This window comes from Lissotriton vulgaris, chromosome 3_1 (genome assembly GCF_964263255.1).
Source record: "Lissotriton vulgaris chromosome 3_1, aLisVul1.2, whole genome shotgun sequence".
Classification (NCBI taxonomy): Eukaryota; Metazoa; Chordata; class Amphibia; order Caudata; family Salamandridae; genus Lissotriton; species Lissotriton vulgaris.
The window spans coordinates 1918613491-1918639485 of record NC_141689.1 but is presented as its reverse complement, the minus strand read 5'-3'; the positions used below and the strand labels follow the sequence as shown (position 1 = coordinate 1918639485).

Genomic DNA, 25995 nt, shown 5'->3' with positions numbered 1-25995 from the left:
AGAGCAGAGACCTAGGATTGAGGAGACGATTACCAATTGGTTGTGCGGCTTTCACGTTTATATGACGGTGTTGTTGGAAAGAAGGCCGGAGTTGGCGATTCCACTGGTGTTTTATACCAATAAGATCGTGAAGGCTCACTCCACACATGGTGGTTCAGCCTGGTTGACTTATGATAGGGAGTTTCGCTGGGCGAAGGAAGAAAACCCCTCCATTTGTTGGGATCAGGTTGAGGTCAATGCCTGGTTGGAGAGCGTGAGCACTAGGGAACACCCGGCTAGGCAGCCCTTTCAGACTTCCCAGGGAGGGCCGGGCGAGAAGAAAGGTACATGCTGGGCATTCAATGGCAAAGGGTGCACATGGCCCCCCGGGCAGTGCAAGTTCAAGCACGCATGCGCCTACTGCGGTCACCCGTCCCATCCCGAACCAAAGTGCAACAAGAAATCCAAGGAACGGGGGGGTAATGCCTCTAAGGATATCAAGCCTCCCCAAGTCTAAACTGCCTACTCCTGTTTATATTGAGAAGCTGATCTTTTGGTTGGACAGGTATCCAGATAGGGCAGCTGCTAGGATGTTGTTCGAGGGTTTTTCCAGTGGTTTCCGTATTCCAGCATTGCGTGTCACCCCTATTACTCAGTGTAGGAACCAAGTTTCAGCAAGAACCCATCCCTCAGTAGTGGCCAGAAAGGTGGAGAAAGAGCGGGCCTTAGGCCGAGTAGCAGGCCCGTTCCCGGCTCCTCCCTAGGAGAACTATGTGTGCTCCCCTTTGGGAGTAGTGCCCAAGAAGGAGCCGGGACAGTTCAGAATGATCCATAACTTATCCGCACCGAAGGGTGCATCGGTAAACGATGCCATCGACCCGGCAGTATGCTCAGTGACGTACTCGTCCTTTGATGCCGTGGTTCAGAAAGTGAGGGAGCTAGGCCGTGGGGCGTTGTTAGCGAAAACCGACATTGAGTCAGCATTCCGCTTGTTACCGGTACACCCTGAGGATTACCATTTTCTAGGCTTTCAGGTCCAACAGCAATTTTATTACGACAGATGTATGCCTATGGGTTGTGCGGTCTCCTGCAAGTATTTTGAGACCTTTAGCTCCTTGCTGCAATGGGTGTTTTCACAAAAGTCGGGATGTACAGATGTGGTGCATTACTTAGATGATTTCATGGTGATTGGTCCCGCATTGTCGGATGCCTGTGCGCTGGCCCTAAGTCAGCTGGTGGCGATGCTAAAGGATTTTGGGGTGCCGCTGGCACCGAGCAAGACAGTCGGCCCTGACACGTACATGTCCTTCCTGGGCATCGAAATTGACACAGTAGCGGGGGAATGTAGGTTGCCAATGGATAAAGTAAAGGTCTTTTCCCTAGCCATTGAGGTAGCATTGGCGTGTCCAAAGGTGACGTTGCATCAGTTACAAGTTCTGGTGGGGCAGCTAAACTTTGCTTTGCGTATCATTCCCATGGGACGCCCTTTCTCGAGGTCTATAGTCAGAGCGATGGTGGGTCTTACCCAGAAGCATCACCGGGTGAGGTTAAAAGCAGGGGTGAAGGAGGACCTCAAAGTGTGGCGTGACTTTCTGGCAGATTTCAACGGGCGGGTAGTATGGTGTTTTGGGGCAATCTTGGGCCCTGCCTGGTGTGGGGCGGTCTGGCCAGCGGAGTGGCACTTAGCAGGCTTGACTAAGAATTTAGCCTTTCTAGAGCTTTTTCCCATCTGGGTTGCAGTTACGGTTTGGGCGGAGCGCTTCAGGGACAGGGTCGTGACCTTCTGGTCGGATAACATGGCAGTGGTGCAGGTTATCAATTGGCAAGGGGCGACTTGCCCACATGTGATGAGGTTGCTGAAGTTGTTGGTGTTGACATGCTTGAAATTGAATTTGACCTTTAAAGCTGCGCATGTACCTGGAGTTGATAACCATGCTGCTGACGCTTTGTCTCGTTCCAAGTTGCAGGACTTCCGGAGGTTCCACCCGCAGGCGGAAGAACGCATGACGACGTTCCCTACGTCACCGTGGAAAATTGGAGCCCCGCTTTAGCGGGGCTAGTAGGTGCCGCTCTGTGTGACCGCACCAAACGTGCTTATCAGTCACAGTTTAATGTTTACAGATCATTTGTGGAATAAGCCGGAGGGGTTAGGATCTTCTCAACTGAAACAATGTATGCCTTCTTACAGGTTCTGTGGGATCAGGGCAAATCAGTGTCCTATGCTAGGGCCGCCTTGGCAGCGATAGGCTTCTTCGCTAAACTGGCGGGGGAGCGGGACTCTGGGGCTTCATTCTTGATCAGGAAGGCCTTAGCGGGTTGGGCCCAATTGGACGGGCCACAGCGGGACTGTCGTAGGCCTCTGGATCTCCCGACCTTGATTGATATTTTGGGGGTACTGCCTGTTATTTGCCAGTCACCGTTCGAGGGAATCATGCTGGGGGCGGCATTTTGCCTAGCCTTTTACGGGGCCCTTCGCCTGGGTGAGATAGTGGGAGCCTCCAAGGTAGACCATGGGGGAGGGTTGCAGTTCAAGGATATCGCCCTTTCCTCGGGGGTCTAGTACTGCGGTTGGGACGTTCCAAGACAGACCAAACAGGAAAGGGGGTCACCATCCGTTTGCTGCCAGCCCCAGGGATAGCAGCCTGCCCCGTATCCCGTATGCAGGCGTACTTGGCCCGACGCCCAGCAGGGGGGGGTCGGCTCTCTTCGTCCATGAAAACGGGGATTGCCTGTCTCAATACCAATTTAAAGCAGTATTTGGGTTGGCCTTGGGGAACCTGGGTCTTGGAGCAGTGGGCTATTCCTCTCATTCCTTTAGGATTGGCGCCGCAACTTTGGCGGCAGGGGCCGGTCTCGCCCCCAACGTGGTAAAAGGGGTGGGTCGCTGGACCTCGGATTGCTACAAGCGATATGTGAGGCCTGAATTGTTGTAAAAACATGTGTGTGCAGTATCTAACGGCCTCATCTCTCTCCTTTCTGATTAGTATGCCTGCTTCCATGGTATGGGTACTCGGGCACTCTTTCGTGCGTCGCGCCGCGGTGCGCTTGCAGCGAAGAGAGGTGGTGAAACCGGCCGCATTGGGCGAGACCGAATTTGTATGGCACGGCGTTGGAGGAATGCGTATCTGACACTTGGGGCGGATCGTTGAGGAGCTCAAGGCACGAGAGCACAAATCGCCGGATTGGATTATTCTACATTTGGGTGGCAACGACATGGTCGACAGAGGGCGCTTGGCTGTCAAGGAAGCCCTACTAGCAGAGTTTGTCTGGCTGGGGCATGAGTTCCCATCGACAAAAATAGTCTGGTCTGGCATGATATCACGCAGGGCATGGGGCCCAGGAGTGCGTCCTAGATCTTTGAACGTCTCGGTGAGGCGATTGAACGGCGAACTAGCAAGGTTGTGCTCAGTGAAGGGCCGCTTGCGCTACCTCCAGCACCGGATGATTTCCGGGGAAGCAATGTACCACCAGGATGGGGTGCATTTGTCGGATTATGGAACTGATACTTTTATCCGAGAACTTTGGTCATTTATTCTGAACGCAGGTGGGGAGGGTGTCAGACCTGTGGGCCTTGGCCACCCTTGTGGCGGAGAAGAGACCTGCGATCAGTAAATAGTGGCTAAACAAGATGGATGGGAGCCCGCTTGCCGGGCTCCATAGGCCAGCTCTGAGGGGGGATATGGCAAGCTCTCCACTGGGAGGAAGTGACCACCGGCTGGGGAGGCTAGGGCGACAGATTTCGAGCCTCCCGTGCGACCCTGGGCAGCCTGGTGGTCGAGAGGTGGGCCCCGGTAATGGCGGACAAGGATAGAAGGGCGGGACCCACCACTCTAAGGGGCAGGTGCACGGCACTTGGCGTAGGATACCCAGTTGCGAGATGCGAACCAGATGGTGTTCCTCCCTTAGGGTTGGGAAGGTGATGGAGCATGATATGCTCATAAATGTAGTTATGTTATAACTTGTGAATTTAGATATGCATGTTATTGCTTGTCATGTTTATACAAAGTGGTGAATAAACATGGCCTTTTTAACCCCACCTGAATCTCTGGTGATTTCAAATGTGGGGATCTTGCATGTCTAGGGTAGTTGGGCGCCGGGGGCATATCTGGAGGGTACGGGTCCTATGACAAGCGTGGAGAATCACGACGCGCGCACTTAGGACCCGGCCTCTCCGGACCCCGCCCGCTCCTGGTCTCTGGTGGTTGGTCGGGCGGACGGCCCAATCGGCGTCCGGCTGACCCATTTCCGCTCCGGCGATATCGCGTGACCCGGGGGTCAGGGGGTGGATACTCTGGGCCTATTTAGGGTCAACTCCCTGTGATTGGGGTCTCTGTTCCCGCTATCACTCCTTAATACCTGACTGCTCGCCGGCACCTGGCCATTCTTGTGATCCGGGCCGGCTTTCCGAAACTCTCACCCACCCGTCCCTTAGATTAATGGTTTGAGGGGCGTTCTGCGGAGAAGAGACCTGCGATCAGTAGATAGTGGCTAAACAAGATGGATGGGAGCCCGCTTGCCGGGCTCCATAGGCCAGCTCTGAGGGGGGATATGGCAAGCTCTCCACTGGGAGGAAGTGACCACCGGCTGGGGAGGCTAGGGCGACAGATTTCGAGCCTCCCTGGCGACCCTGGGCAGCCTGGTAGTCTAGAGGTGGGCCCTGGTAATGGCAGACAAGGATAGAAGGGCGGGACCCACCACTCTAAGGGGCAGGTGCACGGCACTTGGCGTAGGATACCCAGTTGCGAGATGCGAACCAGATGGTGTTCCTCCCTTAGGGTTGGGAAGGTGATGGAGCATGATATGCTCATAAATGTAGTTATGTTATAACTTGTGAATTTAGATATGCATGTTATTGCTTGTCATGTTTATACAAAGTGGTGAATAAACATGGCCTTTTAAACCCCACCTGAATCTCTGGTGATTTCAAATGTGGGGATCTTGCATGTCTAGGGTAGTTGGCCGGCGGGGGCATATCTGGAGGGTACGGGTCCTATGCCTGCACCATCTCACTCTTTGCATGTGTCATATCACTCTCTGCCTGCACCATCTCTCTCTTTGTGTGTGTCATCTCTCTCTTTGCGTGCATGATCTCTCTCTCTGCCTGTGCCATGTCTCTTTGCGTGTGTCATCTCACTGTCTGCCTGCGCCATCTTTCTCCTTGCGTGTATCATCTCACTCTCTGCCTGCGCTATCTCTCTCTTTCAGTGTGCCATTTCACTCTCTCCCTGCGCCATCTCTCTCTTTGCGTGTGTCATCTCGCTCTGTTTCTGCCCCATCTCTCTCTTTGTGTGCGTCATCTCTCTGTTTGCGTGTATCATCTCAATCTCTGCCTGTGTCATCTCTCTCTTTGTGTGTGTCATCTCTCTCTTTGTGTGTGTCATCTCTCTCTTTGTGTGTGTCATCTCTCTCCTTGTGTGTGTCATCTCACTCAGTCCCTGCACCATCTCTCTCTTTGTGTGTGTCATTTCTTTCTTTGCGTGTGTCATCTCACTCTGTGTCTGCCCCATCTCTCTTTATGTGTGTCACCTCTCTCTTTGTGTGTGTCATCTCTCTCTTTGCGTGTGTCATCTCACTCTGTGCATGCCCCATCTCTCTCTTTGTGTGTGTCATCTCTCTCTTTGTGTGTGTCATCTTTCTCTTTGCGTGTGTCATCTCACTCTGTGCATGTCCTATCTCTCTCTTTGTGTGTGTCATCTCTCTCTTTGTGTGTGTCATCTCTCTCTTTGCGTGTGTCATCACACTCTCTGCCTGCGCTATCTCTCTCTTTCCGTGTGCCATCTCACTCTCTGCCTGCGCCATCTCCCTATTTGCGTGTGTCATCTCGCTCTGTTTCTGCCCTATCTCTCTATTTGTGTGAGTCATCTCCCTGTTTGCGTGTGTCATCTCAATCTCTGTCTGCACGATCTCTCTATTTGTGTGTGTCATCTCTCTCTTTGTGTGTGTCATCTCTCTCTTTATGTGTGTCATCTCTCTCCTTGTGTGTGTCATCTCACTCAGTCCCTGCACCATCTCTTTCTTTGTGTGTGTCATTTCTCTCTTTGCGTCTGTCATCTCACGCTGTGCCTGCCCCATCTCTCTCTTTGTGTGTGTCATCTCTCTTTGTGTGTGTCATCTCTCTCTTTGCGTGTGTCATCTCATTGTGTGCCTGCACCATCTCTCTCTTTCTGTGTATCATCTCTCTCTTTACGTGTGTCATCTTTCTCTCTGCCTGTGTCATCTCACTCTCTGCCTGTGCTATCTCTCTCTTTCCGTGTGCCATCTCAGTCTCAGTCTCTGTCTGCGCTATCTCTCTCTTTCCGAGATAGCGCACTCTCTGCCTGTGTCATCTATCTCTAATCCAGCATTGAATCAAAGCATGAAAAACAATTTAAAAAAAAGAGTACCCTATGAGCAAAGAGATGCAAACTGTGAGGAGACACAAGTGACATTATAGAAAAATGTGCAAATATAATTCCTTAATTCACACAGACACTCAGTGTGATCCTTGTCAAAAAATTTAAAGTCATACATTTTTCCAAAAAACATTTAGCATAGTAATTTGTTTAAGACACAGAGCAGAGCCCATATCAATGACCACTACATTACAATGCAGAAACATGATTCATTTCCAAAATACATTTCCAATATGCACCATTCATTTTTTTGCCAGCATTACATAGAAACATGAGACACAATGCAACAAGAAACAGTACCCTATAAGCTAAGAGATGCAAACTGTGAGGAGACACAGGTGACATTATAGAAAAAGGTGAAAATATAATTCCTTAATTGACACAGACACTCAGTGTGATCCTTGTCAAAAAAGTTAAAGTCATGCATTTTACCCAAAAACATCTAGCATAGTAAATCGTTTTAGACACAGAGCACAGCCCATTTAAATGACCACTACATTACAAGGCAGAAACCTGAATCATTTCCAAAGTACATTTCCAATATGCACCATTCATTTTTTTGGGCAGCATTACATAGAAACATGAGACACAATGCAAAAAGAAACAGTACCCTATAAGCTAAGAGATGCAAACTGTGAGGAGACACAGGTGACATTATAGAAAAAGGTGAAAATATAATTCCTTATTTCACACAGACACTAAGTGTGATCCTTGTCAAAATTGTTAAAGCCATACATTTTACCAAAAAACATTTAGCATAGTAAATCATTTTAGACACAGAGCACAGCCCATATCAATGACCACTACATTACACTGCAGAAATCTGACTCATTTCCAAAATACCTTTTCAATACACCATTCATTTTTTGCCAGCATTATATACTAACATGAGACACAATGCAAAAAGAAACAGTACCCTATAAGCTAAGAGATGCAAAACGTGAGGAGACACAGGTGACATTATATAAAAACGTGAACATATAATTCCTTAATAGACACAGACACTTACAGCCTGATTCATGAAGTAAAATTGCGCCCGCAATCGCTGCGAAAATGCAATTGCGGGCACAATTTCCGTAATCGGCATTCAACATCAAAAAAGCGAATTCGCAAACACAGAATAGCGAATTCGCTATTATATTCGCAGAATCCAGGCAGGTGATCATTAGTGAATCGGAAAATGCGAGAATCCACGGATTCTGCGAAAGAAATAGCGAATTCGCTATAGAATCGCTATCGGTATTCAAGAAAAATCGCTAATAGCGAAAAACCCAAAAATCGCATTTTGCGCCGCGCAAAATAAGGACAACTCAAAGCAGGTGGTAACCATAAAAGCCATGCAAAAATTACTTTTAAAAAACCGTTGTCCAATCACCAACAGGTTCTGGCCTGACCAATCACACATAAGGACAATCATCAGCAGCAGCATTAGGAGTCCCACAATGCCAGGAATGTACATGGTGGTGAGGCGTCGAAGGCTACAGCGATTAGCACGGAGGAGACGCAGGATCCAGGACAGGATATTCCGCCAGCGGGTCACCTTGCTGGGCCAAACCAGAGAGCAGATATATGCTAAATACAGGCTGAATGGGGAAATGATAATGCAGCTAATACAGGACCTTGACCCCCTGATGCAGCACCCAACAAGCCGTACCAATGCGGTGCCTACACATGTGCAGGTATTGTGTAGCCTGCACCTCCTGGCCTCCGGGAGTTTCCAGGGGATAGTAGCGGCTGCTGGGGGGATATCCCAGCCCACCATGTCACGCTGCCTCCACACTTTTGTTGACGCCATGCTCACCCAGCTACACCGTCACATCAAATTCCCCGCCAGCCAACAGGAATTGGACATGACCAAGCTACAATTCTACAATGTAGCCCATTTTCCACATGTGCTCGGATGCATAGACTGTACCCACGTCGCCATCTGCCCACCAGCTGCCATGGAGTATATGTTCCGCAATAGAAAGTCCTACCACTCCTTCAACATCCAGATGGTCTGCAATGCTAAGACATACATCACTGACATTGTCGCACAGTACCCAGGGAGTACCCATGACTCCTTCATATTCCGGCACAGCGGCCTCCACACACGACTGGTCAGGGGAGAGTTTGGGGAAGGACACCTACTTGGTAAGTACACTTTGTCGAAAATGTCACATTGCTAAGATGTAACAGCGCAGCACAGGCAATCACCATCTGCTCCTCTCATTCAGGTGACAGTGGCTACGCCCTCCGTGAATACCTCCTGACCCCATACCTCAACCCTGCTACACCCCAGCAACGGCGCTACAATATTGCACACATACGGACAAGGAATTGCATAGAAAGGACATTTGGCCTGCTCAAGAGCAGGTTCCGCATACTGCACAAGACAGGTGGGGCCATGTATTACAGTCCTACAGTGTGCTGCCGCATTGTGGCTGTCTGCGCAATACTACATAACATTGCAACCAAGCGCCGGATACCTGTCGACATCTCTGGCAGTGAATCTGAAGGGGAAACCGGCCACCTGCACATGCGCGCCATGCACGTGGGGAGAACCCAGCTGAAGGCCACAGACGTCGCAACCACATCACAGTGAACAGTTTCTAGTACACCCTCTTCCATCACCCCACAAATCAACAATGCATGCAAAATGTAATGATGACACAACGCTAATGTGTGTAGCAAAATAAATGTATTTCTTCAATTCACAAAAAAAAGGTTTCAGTACAACTATCTCCCACTAACAGTATTACAGCATACTGCTGTGTCATAGGACATGGCAGGCTTAAAGTCAGCCTGTGCCAATGAAAGTCAAATGTTCTCAAGTGCGCCTACTGCGCGTTGCGCCCAAGCGCCTCTGAGGGGCATCCTCCTCCGGGGCTTCTGGACCTGGCGTGGGCCTGGTGCTGCGGCTGTGTGGTGGGATTTGTGAGGCTGAGTGGCTGCTGACGCTGGATGCCCCCTCACTAGCATCATCACCCCCCACAGTGGATGGTATTGCTGGAGGGTGTAGTGCCGTAACGGCCGTGGTGAGGTGCTCCAGGACCCTGGTCATGTCCTCACTGCACTGGACAAGTTGGTGCTGCTGTGTTAGGGACCGCCGCGCCAACAGAGAAGTTGCATTGGCAGCAACATAATTCGACCTGCTGTAGGAGGCCAGCCGGCTCATGAGTTGACGGTGGCGGCGGCGTGCTGCACTGCGCTGTGTGGACATCGCAGCGGTGTTGGCCTCCATGGCTGCAGTCATGCGGGCCATTCCCTCACCCACACCTGCCATGGCTGCAGTCATGTTGTCTATGCGCTCCCCCACACCTGCCATGGCCGCCGTCATGCGGTCCATGCGGTCAGCGACTCCGGCCACATTGCGCCCTATCTTATGGAGCTGCAGCTGAATGGCACCTTGCTGTCGTGCCTGGCGCTGGTGTATCCTCAACATGCGTCTTTCAACGCTCAAACGCGCCAGTCCCTGTCCATTGGCCCTCCTGCTTGCTGGAGTGGTGTGCTGGCGAGACCTGCCACGCCTGCCCTGCTGGCCTGAGTCTGTGGCTGGCCGCTGTGTCGCAACTGGCGCGGGCCCAGATGTTGTAGCGACAGCTGCTGGGGGTGTGACAGCTGGCGTTGCTGGTGCGCCAGATGCAAGGGGCACAATAGTAGCTGGCCTGGCTGCGGCTCTAGGTGGTGCGGCAGTTGCAGGGGGCACAATAGTAGCTGGCCTGGCAGCGGCTGTAGGTGCTGCACCAGTCGCAGGGGGAACACTGCAGGTGGATCTGGCTGCTGGTGTTGTAGCAGCGGCAGGGGCTGGTGCCTGGGTTGGTGGTGGCGCCTCCTCCTCCTGGACCTCCTCATCAATTTGCAGCCTTTCACTATCGCTGCTTTCGCCGCCACCTGTGAGGGTAAGTGGAGGATCATTAGTTGCATGTATCTGGCAGACGTGCAGTTGCTACATGCATGCTGGTTGACAATCCCTGAATGGCTGTGGCTTTGTGTGCTTTGGGACCTGTCTGGCTGCATTGTGGTACTACTACATTGTGGCCACACTACATCTCCCACAATGCATCAGGACATTCCTTGATGTGCAACTATGGCATGCCTATGGGACATTAGGGGAGCCTATTTGGTCATGGACATTCATAGGGGGCAGGGTCGCAGTCGCAGGCCACTTACCTTGGGTGACTTGGGTGGTGCGGGATGAGTCGAGACGTGTGAAGCCTATACATGCCTCCCTCTCTAGGGTGTCCTCCACCTGGTCCTCCATGGCTGTGTTGGGAGGGACTGTAGGTCCGCCACCTCCAGTGCCCGACGACTCTCCAAGGCGCTCTGCACCTTCTCCTTGGCACGGCCTCGGAGGTCGTACCACCGTTTCTTCAGCTCCTCTAGGGACCTGTCGGCCACTCCCACGGAGTTGACAGTGGAGGCAATCCCCTGCCATATCCTCCGTTTCTCTTGCTCAGGGACCCTCCTGGAGTCTTTTCCGAAGAGTTTGTCGTGGTTGGCCACCACCCCCTCAATCAAGTGTTCGAGCTCCTGCTCGGAAAATTTGAGCTTCCTTTTGCGCCCAGAGGAGTTGCTGGGGCCAGGAACAGGTTCCTCTGACATTGTAGCAAAGTAGTAGATGTGTAGTAATCTCCTGTATTGCAGCAGCTCTCCCACTTGCTACCTCGAGGTCTGCCTCACTGTGGTGAATGGGGGTGGGAACTGGCTGCTTCCTGGTTGTGATGTCATCACTGGGCTCGAAATGCGACTTCCCGTTTTCCCGATCTCGCGAGTTTGCGATCTCGCAAATAGCGATATCGCAAATAGCGATATCGCTATTTGCGAGTTCGCAATCCCGGCGCGGGTAGCCGAAAATAGCGATTTTTCTGCGATTATCGGTAATCGCTAACGGAATTTGCAATTTTTCGCTATTACAGATTCGCAAATGCCGTTTTTCATGAATCTGGCGGTTAGTGGGATCCTTGTCAAAAATGTTAAAGCAATTCATTTTACCTAAAAATATTTAGCATAGTAAATCGTTTTAGACACAGAGCACAGCCCATTTAAATGACCACTACATTACAATGCAGAAACCTGACTCATTTCCAAAATACATTTCTAATTTGCACCATTAATTTTTTGCCAGCATTACATACTATCATGAGACACAATGCAAAAAGAAACAGTACCCTATAAGCTAAGAGATGCAAACTGTGAGGAAACACAGGTGACATTACAGAAAAATGTGAAAATATAATTCCTTATTTCACACAGATACTCAGTGTGATCCTTGTCAAAAATGTTAAAGCCATACATTTTACCAAAAAACATTTAGCATAGTAAATCGTTTTAGACACAGAGCACAGCCCATTTAAATGACCACTACATTACAATGCACAAACCTGACTCATTTCCAAAATACATTTCCAATATGCACCATTTATTTTTTGCCAGAATTACATACTAACATGAGACACAATGCAAAAAGAAACAGTACCCTGTAAGCTAAGAGATGCAAACTGTGAGGAGACACAGGTGACATTATAGAAACATGTGAAAATATAATTCCTTATTTCACACAGAGACTCAGTGTGATCCTTGCCAAAAATGTTAAAGCCATACATTTTACCAAAAAACATTTAGCATAGTAAATCGTTTTAGACACAGAGCACAGCCCATTTAAATGACTACTACAATACAATGCACAAACCTGACTCATTTTCAAAATACATTTCCAATATGCACCATTAATTTTTTACCAGCATTACAAAAAAACATCAGACACAATGCAAGAATAAAGAAGCCCAATATGCTTGTTAATCTTCCCCATAGTGCATACAGCACTCTATCTATATTAAATTAATCATTACTCATTGTTAAAAATGCTTTTGAAGATTTAGAACAGTGTCAGTCACACACACCAGATTTTCTTAAGCAGAATCTCTGAAATGCACCTCAGACACAGCAACCAAATAATGGCCCGATTACCTCTTACTTTTCACACATATGCCTGTGTATAACCAATCAAATTTCTTCCCCCACAAATTCAAAACCAAACTAACATTTTCATTGGTTCTACATTTCAACAATTTCAAAGTCACATAATCTTCAACCATCCCCCTTCTGCTCTTTCTGCCTGTTTCAATGGTAACACTCCACACTTCACCTAACTGAGCTCACAGGTGCAAAAGTTCATCATACAATGTTGCAAATGAACCCACCAAGGGTGTTTGACCTCTAAATAAACCAGCTTGTCCTGTGCAATGTTTCTTTAAATGACTTTTTCTCAACCATTAGAATTCATTCTTTCAAAAAACAAAAGCATGCACCCTAATTTTCAGTGTTGAATGTTTGAGAAACCACCAATAATTTTTCTTTTTCAAGTGCACTGAATCTCAACCACTTTTTTTTCAGAACTCCTACTTTCAAACTGCCATTTCATTTCCACAACTCATCTGAGTACAACCACATCTACCTTCAAGATGCCTAAAGTCTGGATTGTGGGACATAGCTATTATCACTGGAGTGAAAAGTATGCAGCAAACAGAGGTATTCCCAACCTTGAGTTACCAAATGTGGATATTATGTGGATTGGCCAGAGAGGATTGAGATGTCACCAATTGATACCATTGGTAAAATCCTTTATGCATCTACCACACCCTGACCTCATAATTGTGCACTGTGGTGGCAATGACCTGGGCACTTTGACTGGGGTAGGTCTGGAAATGCTTTTAAAGGACACCTTTGGGCAATTGATGTCACTTTTTCCAAAAACTGCCTTGGTATATTCTAATATATGCCAAAGGCAACAATGGAACTGGTCCAACCAATTTTGTCCACAGATTGAGAAAGCAAGGAAACATGTGAATAAATCTGTTTCCCGTTTTCCTGAGAGACTACGGTATGGGTTCCATATAACACAATAACTTGCGTTACAACATGCAAGGCATCTATAGGAGAGATGGTGTACATTTCTCAGATGAGGGGAACAAAGTCTTCCTTTTGAATTTTAGACTCTGCATGGGTACCTACTTGTAGGTACTTAATTCACCCAGATAACACAACAGCTCTTTTCAGAGCTACCCTACCTCTAAACACTCTAAATTCTTTTTTTACTCTAATTTTTTTCTCTGTTTTTCCCCTTGGTACGCTCAGGGTACACCTACCTGTACGCGCACCCGGAGCGCACTCCGCGAAATTTTCAACAAAAAAAATAATAGTGTTTTTGCCATTCAGGGTCCTCCTAGGCCCCCCTAAGAATACCTAGGGGGTCAGGGGGTCTCTACCCTGCCTCTTTCGGTAGGTTGAAGATTATGTGAGTTTGAAAGTGTTGATCTGTATAACCAATTAAAATGTTAGTTTGGTTTAGTATTTGTGTGTGAAGAAATTTGATTAGTTAGGGACGGGTATAAGTGTGAAGAATGAGACGGAATGACGGCCATTTTGTGATTGCAGTGTCTGAGGTAGATTTGTGAGGAGTTTTTGGTTTTCAGTTTCTGGTGTGAGAATTTTCAACAGCATTCTAAAAGATTAGTTGTTAATTTGTAAGGGGAACTATGTTGTACATGTTAAGTTAATAAGAATAGTGGCCCACATGCATCATTGTGACATTTTGCACTTCCTAATTTGCGAAAAATAAGGAATCGCAAATTAAGAAGTGCAAAATGCTATGCATCATTTTTTTCGGTATTTCCTTGTGATTCGGTAAAAATCGCAATTTTTACCGAATCCCAAAGAAATACCGAATTCTTAAGTTAATTCTCGCAATTCCCATTGATTCCTATGGGCCAAGGCCCATAGGAGTCAATGTAAATTGCGAGTGGCACTTAGAAAATTTCATGGGTGCAGGGGGGGGTCCAAAGGACCCCCCCATGCACCCCTGAAATGTATTTTTCGCATCATGTTGCACACACACATGTCCTAAGGACATGTGTGTCCGTAACATGAATGTTGAAAAAAAAGCATTTTCAACATTTTAAACACTTTTTCCAAATTTACTGAGTGGTTCAACCACTCGGTAAATTTGGCACCCTATTTGCGAATTTTCACTTTTTAAAATAATGATGCATTGCTTTTAAGAAATCGCACATCTGCGACTTCTTAAAAGCACCCGCAATTTTAGAACTCGCAAACATGTTACGAATTCTAAAATTGCTTCATGCATCCCAAAAAGCACTTTTGCATTCGCAAACGGCCGATTTTAAGAAATCGCACCGTTTGCGACTACAAAAATGCTTGATGCATGTGGGCCAATGTTTTTTAATGTTGAAGTTTCTTACTCTCACTGTCTTTTCTCTCTCTCTCTTTTCATACTACCCTAACAGCAATGATGGATCTTAATGAGGAGTCAGTTGACATTGGTTTTGAAATTTCTGCGACTATTGTAGACAATTTGAATGATCCAGTTGATGTGAATACACATAATGAAGACCTTATTGAAGAAGGAGATGGCATGGGGGTTTTTATAATGAATCTTTGGATTCTGACTTAATTGAATATTTGGAGTTCATTGAGTTCCAGGATTCTTCTTGGGAGACTACCGATGACGAAATTTCTGATGAATTAATGTTAGAAGTTCTTTCAAAATACGAAAATTCAGAACAATAAATTTATATTTAGTAATTGAAAATTGTTTGAGAAATTATACTTTTTTAAATGTAATTTATGAGGTAGTGGCCAAGGGATTGTAGTATGAAATGAGACTTGTAGTATAGAGTGCTACATTTTTGAGTTACATAGTAAATTTACTCATAGTTACTCCCCTTCTCACACTATACTCTCTCCTGTGTGTATCTGACATCTCTTCTCTTTTATGTATTTTTTCCATCACTGTACCTCACTTACTGTCCTTTTCTCATTAAAATCCTGAGTTCCCTTTTTTCAATCTAGTTTTCTAGTTTTGTAACACTCTCCATCCCCTCACTGCTCTTCTCTGAAGGAATTCAAAGGTTAAAAAAAAATTTATTTTAAAAAAATGGATAGGTCCGCGCACGGGGAGTGCTCGGAGAGTGTGCGGTGAGTGCTCAGAGAGCAAACCCTATCGCCACCATTTTGTGGTTTCAGAAGAGAGTGAACAATGAAAGTTGAAAACGTGGAAAGGGGGCAGGGTTGGATGTTCTTGACCCCCTAGGCCTTCTCAGGGGGACCCTGAAGGACTCCAAAGGTTAAAAATAATGTTTATTTTTAAGAAAATACTACTTGTAGGTACTTAATTCACCCAGATAACACAACAGCTCTTTTCAGAGCTACCCTACCTCTAAAGACTCTAAATTCTTTTTTTACTCTATTTTTTTCTCTGTTTTTCCCCTTGGTACGCGTACCTGTACGCGCACCCGGAGCGCACTCCGTGAAATAAAAAAATAATAATAATAGTGATTTTGCCCTTCAGGGTCCTCCTAGGCCCCCCTAAGAATACCTAGGGGGTCAGGGGGTCTCTACCCTGCCCCCTTTTATAGTATTACCCTTTTGTTTTTTCACCTCTTTTGTTTCGATTCTACCGAGACACAAGATGGCGGATTCTCCGGACTGTTTCGAATGTTGACAGACACCCAAAAGCCAATCAGCTTTCCGCTCACGCACTTCCGTGGCGCGCCGGGTGCACTTACGGGTACGCGTACCCAAAGCGCTCGCAGCACGCATATAGATATATACATTTTTTAGAAGTAACTATTCATAAAAACCACTCACCAAATATAGAAAAGGCACTTCTGCGTACCAGTCCCTACAATTTTGCCAAGTTTGCTGTAATTCCATTCAGCGGTTCGGGCTGTAGCCGTGTCTAAACATCCTATGGAAATTAACATGGGGAAAACACGTTTTGGGACCCCCCTTTTTACTTGGCCCCCGCTTGACGAATCCCCCCAAAACTTTCAGGGAAGGAGCAGAACTGAGCTGGCCAAAATTTTGGAAAATTGCACGCAAATTCCTCAATCAACGCCAAAGTTATCCCAAATAGAATGCTGTGGATTTCCTATGGAAACTAGGTCCTAACTATAACTACCTACTGGCAACCGCCAGTAGGTAATATATATATATATATATGTATATATATATATATATATTCACTGAAAAAACCATAGGTTATAGACCATATATAGTTAGGAATTAGCATTTACAAAACCTTGAAAATTCACTGAAAAAACCATAGGTTATAGACCATATATAGTTAGGGATTAGCATTTACAAAACCTTATGTTACTCGCACAAAACCATTGAAATTCGCATATATAGTTAGTTGCAATAACTATATATCACGCGCCCGCAATCCACTGCTGATGATGTCACATATTACATCATTCATGACATGGTAAGTGACATCACTGATGACATCACTGATGACATCATCCAGTGACTGTATGTTTCTGTAAAGTTAAAATATGTCTCACATATTGAAGAATGAGTGGATGTATAAGTGTCTGGATGAAGGATTTATTAGGTGCATGACTGACTGTATGAGAGAGTGATTAAATGTGTCTCACTGAGTGCATGGGTTAGTGACTAAACTGTCTTAATTTGTGCAGCATTATATCTGTTGTTCTATAAACTGCTGCATGTGTTGATCAGTAGCTATATGAGTAACTATATGGGTTATTGATTGGTTGCCCAAGTATTTGTATGGGAGAGTGAGTGTGTGTGTGGGGGTGGCTGGGAGGTGTGTGACTCTGTGCATACATGTGTGAACAGTTGATTCACTAGATCTATGGGTTCAAAACTGCATGTGGAAACAGCTGTATGGGTGGTTGACTGTGTACGAGTGTATTGGTGAGTGAATGGATATCTCAGTGCTACATGTCAAAGTAAGTACATATGTAAAACACAGTACATGTGAGAGTTCACATATATAAATTACTGTGCATAAAGCCAGTGAATGTGTGAGTGGCTGTATGGATCATTGTGAACTTGTATCAGTGATTGTATAAGAGAGTAAATATGTGTTAGAATATGTTTCAATAAGTAAGGTGTGTATAACTGTATAGTTGAGGAAATGGAGGTGTGATTGATTCAGTGCATGACTGACTAGGTGTGTGAGTAACTCCATGGATGAGTGACAGTCTGTGAGTGTCTGTTTACTCTGAGTGTATCTAAAGTTATATTAGAGTCTGAAGAGGTTGATCGTATTATCACATGATTGATGTCATCTGTGATGTTGTCAGTGATGTCATTTGAGTTGTCATCAGTGATGTCCCTGACCATGTCATGAATGATGTAATATGTGACATCATCAGCAGTGGATTGCGGGCGCGCGATATATAGTTATTGCAACTAACTATATATGCGAATTTCAATGGTTTTGTGCGAGTAATATAAGGTTTTGTAAATGCTAATCCCTAACTATATATAGTCTATAACCTATGGTTTTTTCAGTGAATTTTCAAGGTTTTGTAAATGCTAATTCCTAACTATGGGGTCGATTAGGATCGCGGACGGACTTGAGTCCGTCCGCGACCCCAGAGTATGAGGGAACGTCCGCATGGGCTGCGGCGTTCCCTCATGTGCGATTAGGATGTGACCGCCACCCTGGCGGTCACATCCTGGATATTTAACATTGCGGCGGGTGCTGCTTCAAGCAGCACCGGCCGCAATGTTAAAAGTGCATGTGCAACATTTACATGCACAAAGCGGCAGGCACCGCGCGGTGCCTGCCGCATTGTGCATGTAAATGCTGGGGGGTACCATAGGTACCCCCCATGTGCACCCCCCACCCGCCAACACCCTGGGGGCCCGCAACGGGCCCCCAAAATCAAAAGTACACATGCTTTTCCACGGCGGAAAAAGCGCCGCGGAAAAGCATGTTTTCAAATGCTTCCTAATTTGGCCGGCGGTGTCTGATAGACACTGCCAGCCAAATGAGAGCTTTTCCACCGCGGTTGTAATCCGACCGCGGCGGAAAAGCAGCGGACAGAAACCAAGACCCACCAGCCATCGTAATGCGGCGGTGGGTCTTTGGTGAGTCCGCAGAGGATTTTCCGCCTCCTCCGGGCCGGAGGTGGCTTCCGCCGGCCCGGAGGAGGCGGAAAATCCTCCATCCTAATCGGCCCCTTGATATGGTCTATAACCTAAGGTTTTTTCAGTGAATTTCAATGGTTTTTTAATAGCAAATATCAAAAGCTTTAAAATGTCAAGTACGTGATAGGTAAAAACATTTTCTATTTTATGCACGCTGATGTGCTTTGAACGCTGCCCCCCCCCCTCTTCTCTCTTAGGAGTACTCTCTCTTTGCAGATAGTGAAGGGTAGTTAACGCAGGCCTTTGCCCCCGTTGTAATCCGTCGTGCCTGCTTCTCTCTCTATTTGATTGATTGTTATCCAAGCATTTACTGTTTTAGAATTGGTTCGCTTTGGTTCATTCTCTATTTACAAACAAGCACAGAGTCGCAATACTCTGTTTAGTCTTTGCAGATAGTGAAAAATCGTTTAAAAAAACAAAAGGAATCGAGCAAAATCAGTAGGCCACTAATGGGATCTCTTTTTGACCTCGCTAAAATAGAAACATTAAGAACAACCCCTCATGAGAAATACGAAACTAGTGAGATCAACTGATCTCCACACCATGATGGCTGCAAGACAGCTCGGCTCCGCCACCCACCCCACCCAAAATAACGACAAACCCTATGCAAATATTATAAATATATACAACACACCAGCAAAGTAACAGGGTAAAACATTTTATTAAATAACTATTTACATAACTATTTTATACTTTTTATTGCCCGATCCGGCTAGCTCAATCGATCAAGCATGAGACTCATGCACTCTGATCTCCTTGGCCTCAGTCAAGCATCAATAGTAAGATTTTCATACATGAGTGTACGTTCATGGTTTTGGTCCCTGAGTTGCTTCGATGTCACTGCCTTGCACAAATGGCATACGTCCTGGAAGTTGGGTGCCATAGTTCAGAGTTCTGAGCAGCGTTTGTAACACTGTCTGAAGCTTATTTGCACCTGCTGCAGCTTCACTATTCTCAAAGTAAGTGGGGGCCGTTTGTGGACCTGACTGCATTTGAAAACAATGTGATGCGGTGCCTCTCTAAACCGCTTGACGGAGGCCCCCGAGGGGCGGTGTGATGGCGCGGACTCGGAGGGGGCGCTTGGCTCCGACCCCCTCCCCAAGTCTTGTTGCCCTGGTGTGGCCTGAGATCGCCCCCGACATAAGCGGCCGGCTCCCGGGGTCAAGCGGAACTTTTTGCCTTTTGGTGACTCTTCCATTCTGGACCTTGTCCCACAATCCGTTCGACCTGAAGACACGTCCTGCGGTGCCCTAGTCCGACCATCACATATTCCTGCGCCAGGAAACGGCGTGGGATGCACTAGAAGGGAGAGGCGGCGCGAACGAGCCTCCCCCACCTCCCCAGGTGGAGGTTTTTCAGGTACACCCCAGCGCTTTACGCAACCAGCTGAGTTGCACCCGCTCTTGCGGCTACAGCGTCTCGCCCACCATCCACTTGAATTGCGCCCACTCTTGCAGTGCAGAGATAGGCGGCTGCCACAGGACTCTCAAAATGGCGGCCGGCTCTTCGGATTTAGGCCTGGCCCACTAAAATGGCCCTGGGACACCTTGGAACTCGGACGCTTGACTGCTAGGGCATGGACCCCATTCCCAAAAGCGTCCCCTCAGCCTTGAAGATTCTACAAAAGTCACCGGGGCCCCCGACTCCCGCAGACTTCCAGTGGTGAGCGACTGCCATGATTGCTCGCGGAATGGCCATGACGTAGCCACGGGGTGCTCTCATGCTGACGCCAGCTTCAATCTGAAACATCCAGAAACACTGTAGACTACCAATTCGCTCAGTTCCGGTGGAGCCCCAACGTGACCCAGTAGAAAAGAACTTGCCCTCCCCTTTTTTGAGTGATGGTTCTTGTTGCCTGTACCTTCTGTTGTCATTTTACAGAACTTTTTGGACTACTGAAAGGGGTTGTGTTCCGACCGCTGGTTGGTGGAGACATTTTGACTATATTCTGGACCTGCGTTGTCGCGTAATGCGTCATATGACGCGTCGCGTTAGCGCACCCGGAAGTGCTCCGGTGCGCGAGGCTCAGCTTCCCGGAAGCGATCCAGAGCGCGGCGCGTAACGTAAGCATAACAGGTCATGTGACTTGTTAATAAAACTTTTCATTGGTTCATTTTACTTTTGTTTTTCTAATGATGGAAGGCTTGGTCATATGACCTAAAAATAACGCTTTTCATTGCTTTCGAACATTTTTTTTTCCCAAATGATGAAAGCCCCACCTTTTTTTTTCTCACTCTGACTTGTAAAGCAAAGGACCCAGATGCATTTACAGTTTATCACTAACAATGTTCCAGGCTAATGTATTTTCCCGGGAAATTTACAACTGTCCTGCAAGTAAAATATTCCTTTTTCGAGAAAAAGGGCGTTTCTTCGTCCCATGAGGGAACCGTTGAGCAAAAGAGGCTCGGCCTGCTGTCTTAGTCGCTGATAGGCATGAATATCAGATTCTTATCGATCACTTTATGTTGCAGGAGTAGAAAACACAACAGCCCTTGACCATTTATCTTTACTGCGTTCCTGCATATTATACCTTTTAACCGTCATGTAATTGGACTGCTTTATTTCACTTGCCTTTTACTGATTCGAAAACAGTGGCTATTATTCAAAACTTTACCAATGTAAGTACTACTACCATGTTTTGTTTTAAAAACCTTTATTGTGAAAATGTCAGTATACAAATACGGGCCTATAACCACGTGGGCCGGCCACGGAGCAAACTGGAATCGTATATGATGAGGGGACATTTACACTGTAGAAGAACGTAACGGGCGGGCCATTAGGTTGCAAGAACTAAGGTGTCTAACAGTTGCGGAATCGGTGGACGTACATTTTATAATTAAAATACGACAAGCCAGTTACAATAAAATTATCTAGGTATACATTTGCGGGCAAGTACCATGGGTGACGTTAATACGAACTTTCAATAGTACAGTAATCAATAACACATCAGAACTTAATATCAATAGGGATGTCGAAATGTTCAATCAATTCTCATCCCCGCCCGCCATGTGCTTCAAAACTGCATACGTATCTCGTGATATCAAGGTTGGGCAACCAGTACACAACAAGGAGTTACGAGTCCCATTTATACCGGCGCCATTTTGGGCGAGGCCGAGCAGGTCCAGGATATAGTCAAAATGTCTCCACCAACCATCGACTATGATGATGTTCATAAGCTCTACTGATTAGACTAACACTCCTCTCTCCACATGAAATTAATTTGCCGCAAGTTAAACATGTCATTTCCATTTGTCCAAAGTTCTTCTGAAGATTTAGAACCGTTTCCCTTGCCTCTGATGCTGTCACTGCCACTTCATTGGTGGATGTACTGGCAGGTCGGGGTTATCCACCAAATCTCGAATTTGGGCAGCACTATAATTAATCGGGTGCCACCTCTCCATATGACGATGCATGGTATAATTACCATAACTATATTTTTTTTCGGTTCCTCTGGAGAGTACATCGTGGCAGATGAGGCAGGTAACGTACCGGGCATTTACCTTTTTTGCATGTGGAGGAAAGGAAAAAAATTCGAGCGTCCGAGTTCCAAGGTGTCCCAGGGCCATTTTAGTGGACCAGGCCCAAATCCAAAGAACAGGCCGCCATTTTGAGAGTCCTGTTGCAGCCGCCTATCGCTGTAGCAGCAAGAGCGGGCGAAACTCAGCTAGACGGCGCCCCACTGCAGATGAAGTGCCTCCACCTGGAGAGGCGGGAGAGGCTCATTTGGGCCGCCTCCCCCCCGCAGCATTGTAGGATGGCCACACCAGTACGGCAACTTGCTGGACACCACCTCGGTGCCATCCAGATCTCGGCGCGTTGTGCTGCCTTCGGCCTACTGTAGCCGCAAGTGCGGACACAACTCAGCTGGATAGCGAGTGAAACACCAAGGGGCGCCCCACTGCAGCCGAGGAGCCTCCATCTTGGGGGGGAGGCACCGCATCACATTGCTTTCCAATGCAGTCAGATCCTCAAACAGCCCCCACTTACTGACGCCACCTCACAGGCCAACAGGGCACCCCACGGCGACTTTCGGCGCAGCATTGTAGGATGGCCACACCAGTGCGGCAACTTGCTGGACACCACCTCGGTGCCATCCGGATCTCGGCGCGTTGTGCTGCCTTCGGCCTATTCGCACATCGGTCCGCTACTGACGCCGCCTCACGGGCCAACGGATTATTTTGGCTTTTTATAGCCCAAAGCCGCATAACAGGTCATGTGACTTGTTTATAAAACTTTTCATTGGTTCATTTTACTTTTGGTTTCCTAATGATGGAAGGCTTGATCATATGACCTAAAAATAACACTTTTCATTGGATTAAAACATTTTTTTTCCCAAACGATGAAAGCCCCACCTTTTTTTTTCTCACTCGGCAATCCAAAAAGGTTCTGTTAGATGACAACAGAGGGGTCAGGCAACAAGAACCATCACTCAAAAAAGGGGAGGGCAAGTTCTTCCCTACCGGGTCACGTTGGGGCTCCACCGGAACTCATCGAATTGATAGTCTACAGTGTTTCTGGATGTTTCAGACTGAAGCTGGCGTCAGCATGAGAGCACCACCATCTCGTAGCTCCGTCGTGGCCATTCCGCAAGCAATCATGACAGCCGCTCCCCACCGGAAGCCTGCGGGAGTCGGGGGCCCCCAAGACTTTTGTAGAATCTTCAAGGCTGAGGGGACGCTTTCGAGAATGGGGCCCAAGCCCAAGCAGACAAGTGTCCGAGTTCCAAGGTGTCCCAGGGCCATTTTAGTGGACCAGGCCCAAATCCGAAGAGCCTGCCGCCATTTTGAGAGTCCTGTGGTAGCCGCCTATCGCAGCACCGCAAGAGTGGGCGCAACTCAGCTGAATGGCAGATTTTGGCACAGTGTACCAAAAGCGGGCGGAATGGCAACTGAAACGGTAAAGGGGCGCCCCACTACAGCAGATGAGACTCCACCTGGGGAGGCCCGATCACGCCGCCTCCCCCCCCCTCCCCGGGGCGCCCCACGCCGTTTTTCGGAGCAGCATTGTAGGATTCCAAAACCAGTGCGGCAACTTACTGGACATCACCTGGGTGCCATCCACATCTCAGCGCGTTCTGCTGCCTTGGGACTATTCGCACAACAGACCGCTACTGACGAGGCCTCCCCCCCCCCCCCGGGGCGCCCGCGCCGTTTTTCGGAGCAGCATTGTAGGATACCAAAAACCAGTGCGGCACCCAGGTGACATCACCTAGGTGCCGTCCAGAACTCAGCACGTTGTGCTGCCTTGGGACTATTCGCACAAAAGACAGCTACAGACCATTGTTGCTTCATTTTTCAATTTTTTTTTTAAATGTGTTTACTGTTTTTGTTGCGTTGTATATATTTATAAGTTATTAAAGTTTTATAATCCTACTACTTTGTTGGAGTGCTATAGATTTTTAATGTGACACATAAGTGTAAAAACTTTGATGTACAAAGAGGCATCCCTGGAATCTTCCGCTTCAGGCTCGGTCCCACACACCCTCACAGTGAGAATCCCCTCCCCAATCACAATACAGGATGGTTATCAGATAGTAGGAACACGTGTGGTGTGACGGATCTCATGGGGTGGGGGCCTTGATCTACTGTAACTCCTTTGAAGAGGGTGATTCTTTAAAGTTGGGGCCATAAACTACATCTGCACGGCTAGGTGATAGCCTGGGACCGGCCTGGACAATCAGACACAGAGGAAGAGGAATGTCAGAGGGTGCGGTAGTGAATAGGGTGAAAGGGTGGTGTCGGGCGGGCATAGGGTGTGATTCTCAGGGAAGAACAGCGCAGATGGGGTGAGGTTTATGGCCCATGCATAAGAGAGAGAGCGGGGGTGACCAGTGCGTGGGGGAGATGCTTGCGAGGGTGGGGAGCCATGCTGAGGATCGGCGACGTGCAGAGAGTGGGTCTGGTCAAGGCATCTAAAATGGCTGCCGTGCACGACAAAATTGTGGCATTGGAAAAAAGGCAAGATGGCGCAGACAATGTTTATCAATACGGATTAATTTATAAAAATTATTTTTAACAAAATATTTACTCGCAGTGACAAAATGGCGGTCAACACTTCCTGATTTCCTTCAAATCGAACGTTAACAGACGTCACGCAGCAAAAAACAAAAAAAAACGCTCACGCGCAGCCGCTGGAAGACATGTATCAACATATATGAGCCTCCTCAGCCACCCTCAGAAAACATAAAGGGACAGGATACGTCTCCCGTACCCCCTTATACCCTGTAATTTAATAAAACGAAATACAAAATGGCGAATTCCTGTTTCGCTACCTATTCGCGACCCGGTTCGCAAACCGGGAAGCGCTTCTACCGTGAAAAATCAATTTTATTTTCTTTTTCCCACGGGACCCTTTATTAACCCCAACATCAATCCTAGGGGGTCAAGAGGGGTCTACCTTGCCCCCTTTCATTAAATTCCCCCTTCGTTTTTCTCCTCCTCTTTTCTCTCGATCCTACCGAGAGACAAGATGGCGGCCGCTCCGGACTGTTTAGAATGTTGACAGACACCGGAGAGCCAATCAGCTTCGCTTCGCAAAGCTCCGTAACGCGACAAGTACGCGAACCGGAGCGCTACCCGGGACGCTGTCACAGATATATAAATTTTTTAAAACGTTAATTTCTCAAAATCCACTGGAGCACATATATTGAGACCCAGCAAAGGCACATCGGGCTAACAGTCCCTACAATTTTGCCAAGTTTCGTGCAAATCCATTCAGCCGTTCGAGCTAAAAGTGAGGCCAAACGCCCTATGGAAAACTCAATGTTAAAAATGCGTTTTGGGACCCCCCTTTTTTCTCGGCCCCCCTTGACGAAACCCCCTCAAATTTGCAGGGGCTGCTCAGAAACAAAATGTGCCATTTTCCTGAAAATTTCAGCCGATTCGGTCCACAAACGCCAAAGTTATTAGACATAGAATTTTCAAAAGTTACATAGAGAAAAAATCCTAACTATATATACCTACTGGCGACCGCCAGTAGGTAATATATATATATATATATATATATATATATATATAACATCAACTTCTCCTTCCCTCAGGCTGAAGAAAGCAAAGGACACAACGGGTTTCAGGGGTTTGCCTTTTATTGAATTCCACCGCATAACCAGGTTTCGGCTTGTGCCTTCGTCAGATGCAAGAATTCAATTGCTTGCTCTCCGTTCGTATGTTCTTTTAAGGGCTCCTCCTCTCAGTGGTTCAGGAGCCTCACCTGCTTCGAATCACCTTTTGTTGCCAATTCGGAGGACTACCAGTCCCACAGTGCAGCATTCAGGGAATTCAGCGCGGAACGGGGCTGCCTCGTTGTTAATGCAATTCTTCCTCCTGCCCCCTTTCCTTCTGCCACGCACTTCTCTGTACCAGCATCGGAGACGCCAACATTTTCCTCGCGTCTCACCTAGCAGTCTTTGGTCCGCCGTGCAACAGCGGCTTCCTGGTGTTAGATTGGTGAGTGGCGGGTCACGGCTTAAATCCGATGCCTCGGCTACCTTCAACTGTTTCCTATGTCCCCGTGACACACTTTTGACGAAAGGGTCCTTTGTCCGCCTCATAGGTCGGCGGTAAAATAACATCAACTTCTCCTTCCCTCAGGCTGAAGAAAGCAAAGGACACAACGGGTTTCAGGGGTTTGCCTTTTATTGAATTCCACCGCATAACCA

General features: G+C 47.4%; 1 pseudogene; it reads left to right on the top strand.

The window, feature by feature from the left end:
- The first annotated feature begins 569 nt into the window (after window positions 1-569).
- LOC147728616 (uncharacterized) lies at window positions 570-25737 on the top strand (annotated as a pseudogene).
- Window positions 25738-25995: the final 258 nt, after the last annotated feature.